The sequence below is a fragment of the Hemitrygon akajei genome, chromosome 3 (assembly GCF_048418815.1).
Source record: "Hemitrygon akajei chromosome 3, sHemAka1.3, whole genome shotgun sequence".
Taxonomy (NCBI): Eukaryota; Metazoa; Chordata; class Chondrichthyes; order Myliobatiformes; family Dasyatidae; genus Hemitrygon; species Hemitrygon akajei.
The window spans coordinates 169678705-169687380 of NC_133126.1; the positions used below are offsets into that span (position 1 = coordinate 169678705).

The 8676-nt window shown below is 42.3% G+C and overlaps 1 protein-coding gene across 1 annotated transcript in view; it reads right to left on the reverse strand.

Annotated features, from left to right (window-relative positions):
- The window catches only part of LOC140725622 (NACHT, LRR and PYD domains-containing protein 12-like), a 40063-nt gene extending 39686 nt beyond the window's left edge, over positions 1–377 (reverse strand). Inside the window, exon 1 of the mRNA XM_073041313.1 lies at positions 266–377. The gene's annotated coding sequence lies outside the window, so the exon portion shown is untranslated. The remainder of the gene's footprint in view (positions 1–265) is intronic.
- Positions 378–8676: the final 8299 nt, after the last annotated feature.

Consider the following 8676-nt stretch of genomic DNA (forward strand, 5'->3'; position numbering starts at 1 on the left):
GCTTCCTGACATAAAGTGCATTTTTGATCGAATCCTGCCTAGTTGTTTTGCCCATTTCTTACCTGTAATGACTGAAGGCCAACAGAAACCCATTGAAATTCTAGATTATCAAACAAGCATCCCCTAATATACTCACCATTTCATTTCTAATTCAATAGATTTTGGCTGGCCACCAAATACTAATTACATTTGCTTTAATAAGCATGTGGCTTAATTTCCCCTTTGAAGCAATTTCAGTATACATCACAACAAACTGAAATATTACCTTGATCAATGAAGCAGGACAAATACCTCAAGGAAAAACCAACGAAGAAGCAAGGCTGGCTTTGCTTAAGTGTAAGTCTCTATGCTTTTAATACTTTTGAAATATGTTGGGTTCAACTCTATTTTAATGTACAGTGTTCTTTATGATTGTTCATGTTGTAAAGATTATTTATTAACATGTGTGGGCACAGTGTCATTACAAAAGGCATTTCCGGTAGAATAATAAAACTTTATAAGCTCCTCTAAGTAAGGGTGTTTTCCATATATTTCATTATTTAAGAAATAAATTTAGTTGCTCAAGTTTGTGAGTTTAAATCAATGACACAGAAGGGCAAGAGGAGATGAGGAGAGCAGTGGTGACAGGGGATTCAATAATTTGAGGAGCAAGCAGGAAATTCTGTGGACATAACAGAGACTTTCAGGTGGTATGTTGTCTCCTGGTGTCAGGGTCAGGGACATCTCAGATCAGGTCTGTAGCATTCTTAAGGGGAGGGTGAGCAGTCAGAAGTCATGGTACATTTTGGTACCAATGACATAGAAAGGAAAAACTATGAGGTCCTGAGGAGAAAGTATAGAGAACTAGGTAGAAAGCTGAAAAGCAGCACATCAAGGGTAGTAATCTCTGGACTTCTGCCTGTGCCACTTGCCAGGAAGGGTAAAAATAGGATGATATGGTAGTTGGATGCATGGCTGAAGAAATGGTGCAGGAGGCACTGTTGCAGACTTGCAATGTTCCAGTCTTCTGGAACCATTCCAGAATCTAGTGATTCTTGAAAGATCATTACTAATGCCACCACAATTTCTTCAGCCACCTCTTTTAGAACTCTGGCGTGTACATCATCTGGTCCAGGTGACTTATCAACCTTCAGACCCTTTAATTTCCTAAGAACCTTCTCTCTGGTTATGGCAGCTTCACACACTTCATGACCCCTGACCCCCTGGAACTTCCACCACACTGGGAATGTCTTCCACAGTGAAGGCTGATGCAAAATATTTAAATTCATCTGCCATTTCATTGTCCCCCATTACTACCTCTTCAGCATAAATTTCTAGTGATCTAATATCCACTCTCACCTCTTTTTTACACTTTATGTATCTGAAGAAACTTTTGGTATCCTCTTTAATATTATCTTTATCTTCTATTGGTTTCTAAAAGCTTCCCAATCTTCTAACTTCCCACTAATTTTCACTCTATTATATGCCCACTCTTTGGTTTTTATGTTGGCTTTGACATCTCTTTATTCACCCTTGCTAATGAATCCCATTTGTTGATTGGGCGTAGTCCAACTCTGAAAACTGCCACAAAGTGTTGCCTTTTTAAATCTTCAACCATGGACATAAATGAAAAAACTGCTTCTTCTCGTGCTCCTGTTCACTGACTGGGATCAGTCCAATTCTATTTAATTAGCTTGTTGCAAGATGCATCTCTTTAGATCTTGCCCTTGTAGAGCAGTCTACTGATCTTTGGGCTTAATTGAAAATTTATTGAATTGATTGGGAGATGGTGAAAGCTAAAATGTGCTGACATTCAGGAAGAGGATTTCAATACTGTATTCTTACAGCACAAGTTGTATTGACTACACCTCCGTCACTTCTAATGTACCTTTCCCAATGATCATCAGCAGAAAAAAAATCTGAAAAAGAAACTTGCAATGTAAATATAAAATAAAACCAGAAATGGCCAGAAGCACCCCATAGCGTCGGTAACATTTACAGAAAGAGAAACAGGTTGAGATTTCCATCAGAAATAGGAAAGGGAAAACAGAGTTTCAGAGTGTCTCTGGGAGGAACGCTTAGGACAACAGCAGTACCTCTGATAGGCAGAGGCCAGGGTATGCTAAAGTGATTGCAGTGTTATGAAGTTGTCTGGTTATAGATTAATGAGATAATGAATGAATGAGGGGAGTGCCTCACCATTCAATCACAGCTGTTTTATTATCCCTCTCAACCCTTTTCTCCTGAAGTCTCTCCATAGCCTTTGACACCCTTGCTAATCAAAAACCTAACAACCTCCATTTTAAATATTCCCAATGATTTGGCTTCCACAGCCACCCATGGCAATGAGTTCCACCGATTCACCACCCTCTGGCTAAAGAAATTCCTCCTCACCTCTGTTCTAAAGGGGTGTCCTTGTATTCTGAGGCTGTCCCTCTGGTTCTAGAATGCCCCGCAATATGAAGCATCCTCTCCACATCCACTCTATCTAGGACTTCCAATATTCAATAGGTTTCAATGAGATTCTCCTTCATTAATTAATTAAACTCCAGTGAAAACAGGCCCTTAACCAACAAAAGCTGCCTATATGTTAACCCTTTCATTTCTGGAATCATACTTGTGAACCTCCTCTGGACTCTCTCCAGTGTCAGCACATCCATTGTTAGAAAAGGGGCCCAAAATTACTCACAGTACTCTGAGTGTGGTCTGACCAATGCTTTATAAAGCCTCAGCATTACATCCTTGCTTCTCCAAACAAATGCTAACACTGCATTTGCCTTCCTTACTACCAACTTAACCTGCAAGTTAACCTTTAAGGAATCCTACATAAGGACTCCCAAGTCCTTTTGCACCTCTGATGTATGATTTTTCTCCCCATTTAGAAAATAGTTTTTACCTTTATCCTGCAATCAAAGAGCAGTGCTGTTTTTGCGTGAATGAAGTCACTGGAGAAAAGTACTGGTAGCTGTGAAGCAGCCTCTTTATTCAACAAAACATAACACAGCAGATCCTTCTGGAAATGGACTGCTCTGCCCAGCCCTACACAACACTTTATGTGTTAAAGATCAAAGACACATTCAGGACAATTCAACAAAATCCATATTTACAATGCTTCCTTTGAACTACACCCCCTTTCACACCTCCCTCCTTCGCACCCATACTACAGACACCCAAATATACAAAAATAATGAATTTAAGTCAGCATTGTTCGGAGTTACATTTTAGATTTAATCTTCAATGCATATTCAGATCTGAAGGTTGGTCACTGAAGTCAATATTCACTGTATGACCTAATCCCAAAAACAGTCTCTCCTCTTGGGCCTCCTGGACAAAATAAAATTGTACCAGGAAAGGCCAACCTTCAGGAGGATCTTCTCAAATAGGGCAGCAGAAATTCCCTGCTTCAGAACCCTCCCAATTACTCTATGTGCATCTACATCTACCCTATCATCCCTAATGCTAAGCAGAGAGATTTCTCCAGAAAACTTGAACAACAGTCTTTAGAAATGCAGCTTCATTTGTACACCGGTTGGCCCTTCCCCCCTGGCCAATCGCAGTTTAATCACGTTCCTTGTCTTTCCCCTTTTATTTTCTTGTAGCTAAAGCTCTCTCTTTTCAGGGGAGCCAGCAAGATAAGTGCATCAGGCTCTCAGGCCCTCTCATCGATGTACCAGAAGGGGTTGGGGTGGTCTCTATTTGAATGATTGCAAGGACTTCTCCCCAGTGACATCCTTTTGCAAACTTCCAGTCGATCACTGGCCCAGCTGATTTGTATTCACTCCTCGTTCGGGATGAGGATGACTGCCTTTGGATGCCACGTGGAATCTTTCTCAGTCTGCCATGCCACTGAAGTTGTGGAACTTGATGTTTCTGCTTTAACGTAAATCCCTCCCCATCTATTTTCCCCAATATCTTTTCTGTTCTGTGCTATTCAACTGATCATCTGTCTTTAGCAACCAGCCTTCATTACGGAGTACCGTGACCATCACACTTTAGCATGCTTTTCATGGGTTTCTGTCATGATCCTGGTGTCTTCAGCCTTCACATTTTCTGTGGGTGTGTTTCCATCAGCTGTGCTCAGCTCTGGTGTGGCTGCCTGGTGTTCAACTCCTAGGTGCTCTGTAATTACACGGTTACTGGGTACGCTTGATCCCCTGCTCTGTCTGTGGGGACAACAAGATGGTGAGTCGTATGGTTTAACCTGAGTCCAGTGTTTCCACTGGCTGCCTCACCGAGTCTGCACCTTGTTAAAAGTGCTGTCTGTGGTCCTATCCATCTGGGAGCAAACCCTGCCCTTTCGCCCTCGCCATGACTTGATCACCCAGCTGTGGGAGGACTACCCCCTTTCCCTTTGGCTCTCTCTGATCAGCAATGTGCTGCTGTTGTCTTGCTCGGTCCTTCAACGCTTTAAGTTAGTTACAAAAGTCTTTCACGTACTGTGTCATTCTACCCCTGTAAGCCCCAGGCTCACCACAACCTGTAATTACCCCATAAGGGAGTCACATTGCTCGCCCCATCAATAATTCGTAACCACCGTGCAGTTTGGGGTTGCTTGCAATCTGATCAGGATCCTTGGTAATATGTCAACCCGTGTCTTTCTCATCTCAGTTATAGCTTTGGCTAAGGCATTTTATGGCTAAGGATGCTTATGGGAGAATGCTGTTCTTGGACTACAGTTCAGCCTCAACACTATAGTTCCATCCAGGCTCGACAAGAAGCTCAGAGACCTCGGCCTTGACCCTACCTTGTGCAGCTGGATCCTGGACTTCCTGTTAGATCACCAGCAGGTTGTAAGAGTGGGCACCCTCACCTCCAACCCTCTGATTCTCAATACAGGAGCCCCTCAGGGCTGTGTACTGGGCCCCCTCCTTTACTCCCTGTATACCCATGACTGTATCGCCACCCACAGCTCCAATCTGCTAATTAAATTTGCTGAAGACACTACATTGATTGGCCTGATCTCAAACAATAAGAAGGTGGCCTACAGGGAAGAAGTCATCCCTCTGACACAGTGCTGTCACGAAAACAACCTCACCCTCTATGTCGCAAAACCAAAGGAGCTGGTTGTGGATTACAGGAGGAATGGAGATGGGCTAACCCCTATTGACATCGATGGATCTGGGGTTGAGAGGGTAAACAGCTTCAAGTTCCTCGGCATCTACATCACTGAGGACCTCACGTGATCTATACACACCAGCTGTGTGGTGAAAAAGGCTCAACAGCACCTCTTTCACCTCAGACGGTTGAGGAAGTTTGATATAGGCCCCCAACTCCTAAGAACTTTCTACAGGGGTACAATTGAGAGCATCCTGACTGGCTGCATCACTGCCTGGTATGGGAACTGTACTTCCCTCAATCACAGGATTCTGCAGAGAGTGGTGTGGACAGCCCAGTGCATCTGCAGTTGTGAACTTCCCATGATTCAGGACATTTACAAGGACAGGTGTGTAAAAAGGGCCCGAAGGATCATTGGAGACCTGAGTCATCCCAACCACAATCTATTCCAGCTGCTACCATCTGGGAAACTGTACTGCAGCATAAAAGCCAGGACCACTGGCTCTGGGACAGCTTCTTCCACCAGGCCATCAGACTGATGAAGTCACGCTGACTTGAGTATATTCTATATTATATTGACTGTTCTATTTATTATAAATTATTATAAATTACTATGATTGCACATTGCACATTTAGATGGAGGCATAACGTAAAGATTTTTATTCCTCATGTATGTGAAGGATTTAAGAAATAAAGTCAACTCAGTTCAATTCTTGATTGTTCAGTTCATCCTTTCTACCCTTCCTGAACTCAGAGGGTGATAAGGTACGTGGAAATGTTGTTGAATCCCTAACAGTCATTACAATTCCTTCACCACTTTCTCTGTGAAATGTGCTCCCTGATTCTAGTCTACCAAAATTGTGGTTTCCCACCTTGGGAAGATTTCCTTTGCTCCCTTTCTCCTCCATTTCTCCTTCTCTTCTGCCTCCACCTCTTCATATTATTTTACCAAACTGGCTTCAGTCGTTTCTTCCTGCACACTTGCAATTTCAATTGCTTCCTGTACCTCTGCTGCCTTCTTATCACGGATGCCTGCCCACTCATTTCCTTTCTGGATCCTTACCATATAACAATTACAGCACGGAAACAGGCCATCTCGGCCCTTCTAGTCCATGCAGAACTGTAGGCAATACTCCAAATTTGGCCTCACCAATGCCTTGTACAATTTTAACTAACAATTTTAAAACACTCCTTTCTGGGGAGCGTTTACTTTAATCATTGCTGCCTCTGCTGGCAGACTCACTGCTTCCAGCAGTTCTTGTATTAGATGTCTGTGTTGAATACCTGCCCCTGTTGAGGTTACAAATCCTTGTCATGACCATGGCACCAGATAATCATGCACCACCCCAAAGGCATAGCGGCTGTCTGTATATTTATTTGCTCGTCTGCCTTTACTGTCGCACAGCTTCTATCAGGGCCGCCAGTTCCGACCCCTGAGCTGATCAACCTGCTCCTGAAATGAATTCTTCACCTGTTTCCTTCATCATGGCCCAGCCAGTCTGTGGCTTCCTGTCTGTGTACCTCCGAGACCCATCTATAAACATTTCCTCTGCTTCCCCTTCCAGAGATGTTTCCTTCACACCGATATCTTCTTCCTGCTCTATTTCCTTTTCACACTCGTGTGCCTCTCCCTCTGTTAGGATGGTGCTCATGGGATCATTTGTGTCCCTAACTGTTGTTACTGTCCTGTGGACAGATGTCGGGGCATCAGTATTTATGGGATACTGCTTATTGGGGACTATTTTAGTTGGCTTTATCTTTACTCGACCCTCTTGCTTGCGTCCGGCCCACACTGCTGGGAACTGCTGACAAAGTAACCCATGGACACTGTCCTGGCTCCAGTCTCTGATCATCAGAGTGGCTGAGTCTTTGCTGGCTATGTTGTGTTCTCTGTTGGTTGAACATGTTCGCTGCTCCTGGCTTGTCCATATTATTTCTCCCTTTCCTGAATTAATAATGGTCCCTGGTTCCCTTAGAATGGCGATTCCAAGGATAGTGCTCTCATTATTTGGACAGACCCAGATATAAACTAGAAGCTGCACCCCATCCTTTTCAAGTATCTGCAACTCATTTCTTTCTGCTTTCACTGTTTTTCCTCCTACACCTGTAACATAAATAGCCTGCCTGGATGTTGGCAAGGACAGGTCTGCCATCAATACTGATGTCAACCAACATATCCTATAGCCAGCCCCTAACAATTTTGTTGTGTACACCTGCGGGTCACCAGTGCAGGCAGTGAGGGTTGTTGCTACCTCTTTATCTGAACTAGAAGCCGTCTTCACCAGCTCTATGATCTGATCGGCAGTCAGTTTGATCAGACTGGGCACTGATGGGGGTGAGAGATTATGTGCCTGACATGTCTTTCGCCTGTTTTTCTTTCCTTTTTTTTGGATACTGCCTCTAACCATGTCCTGATAGGCCACAGTTTTAGCATTTTACTGTACCGTTCCCAACCACTGACCCAAACAGGTCCACACAACATTTCATGTGCTAACGATCAAAGACAAATTCATGACAATTCAAATAAATCCATATTTACAATGCTTCCTTTGAACAACACCCCCTTTCATACCTCCCTCTTTTGCAACCATACTACAGACACACAAATAATGAATTTAAATCAGCATTGTCTACCCATTGTTCAGAGTTGCATTTTAGATTTAATCTTCAATGCATATTCAGATCTGAAGGTTGGTAACTGAAGTCACTATTCACTTTACATCCTAACCCCAAAAATGCCCTAACAAAAACCATACACTTTTCTACACTATATTCCATCTGCTACTTCTTTGTCCACTGTCCTAATCTCTATAATTCCTTCTCCAGTCTTCATGCTTCCTCAATACTACCTGCCCCTCCATCTATCTTCGTATGGTTAGCAAACTTGGGCCATTTTGGGTTCCATTACCTTAAGCTCTCTAATGAAAATGGTTTACTTAAGAAATTCCGAGAGTCAAAACTTCATTTCTTATTCAACTAACTTAGCTTCTATGATGTTTAATTGCCTTTTAACAATATTTCTCTTGTTTACAGTTGTGCTTGATTCCAACATTGCATGTAAATAACTTTAATGTTACAACAGTTTTTGCACATAAACTCATAAACTACTTTCAGTTGCCTTCATTTAATCCTTATCATCAAAACACGTTACAATTGCTGGATTGTTATTATTGTAATAGAAACTGAAATTGTTTTATTGAAATTGGGTGCAATCTGTGTGAAAGGTTTCATAAATGATGATTGAGAGATTGATAGGTTTCATAAACATATCACCTATTCATTATTTAATTTAATCTTTCTGGCTAGGTGAAATCAATTATACGTGCCAAAGCACAGCAAAACAATACATCAAATATTAAAGTATAAATTGCACAAGAGGCAGCCATGAAAACAGGCAACTGAGCAGAAAAATGCAACAACAAACCTCAGGTCTGTTCCAGCACTGGAACTCAAGACTAGGTTCCAGCAGCAGCTTTGGTCTTGAGCAGAACAGTCAACTCAGCATCAGTAAATTGTTAAAGCACTTAAAATCCTTTTGTGTTCGCAATGGCTGAAATGTAATATTAAACCATAAATTTGTTTTCCAAGATATCAACATTTATGATTAGCAATCATTAATTTTATGAAATCTGAAACAGAAAT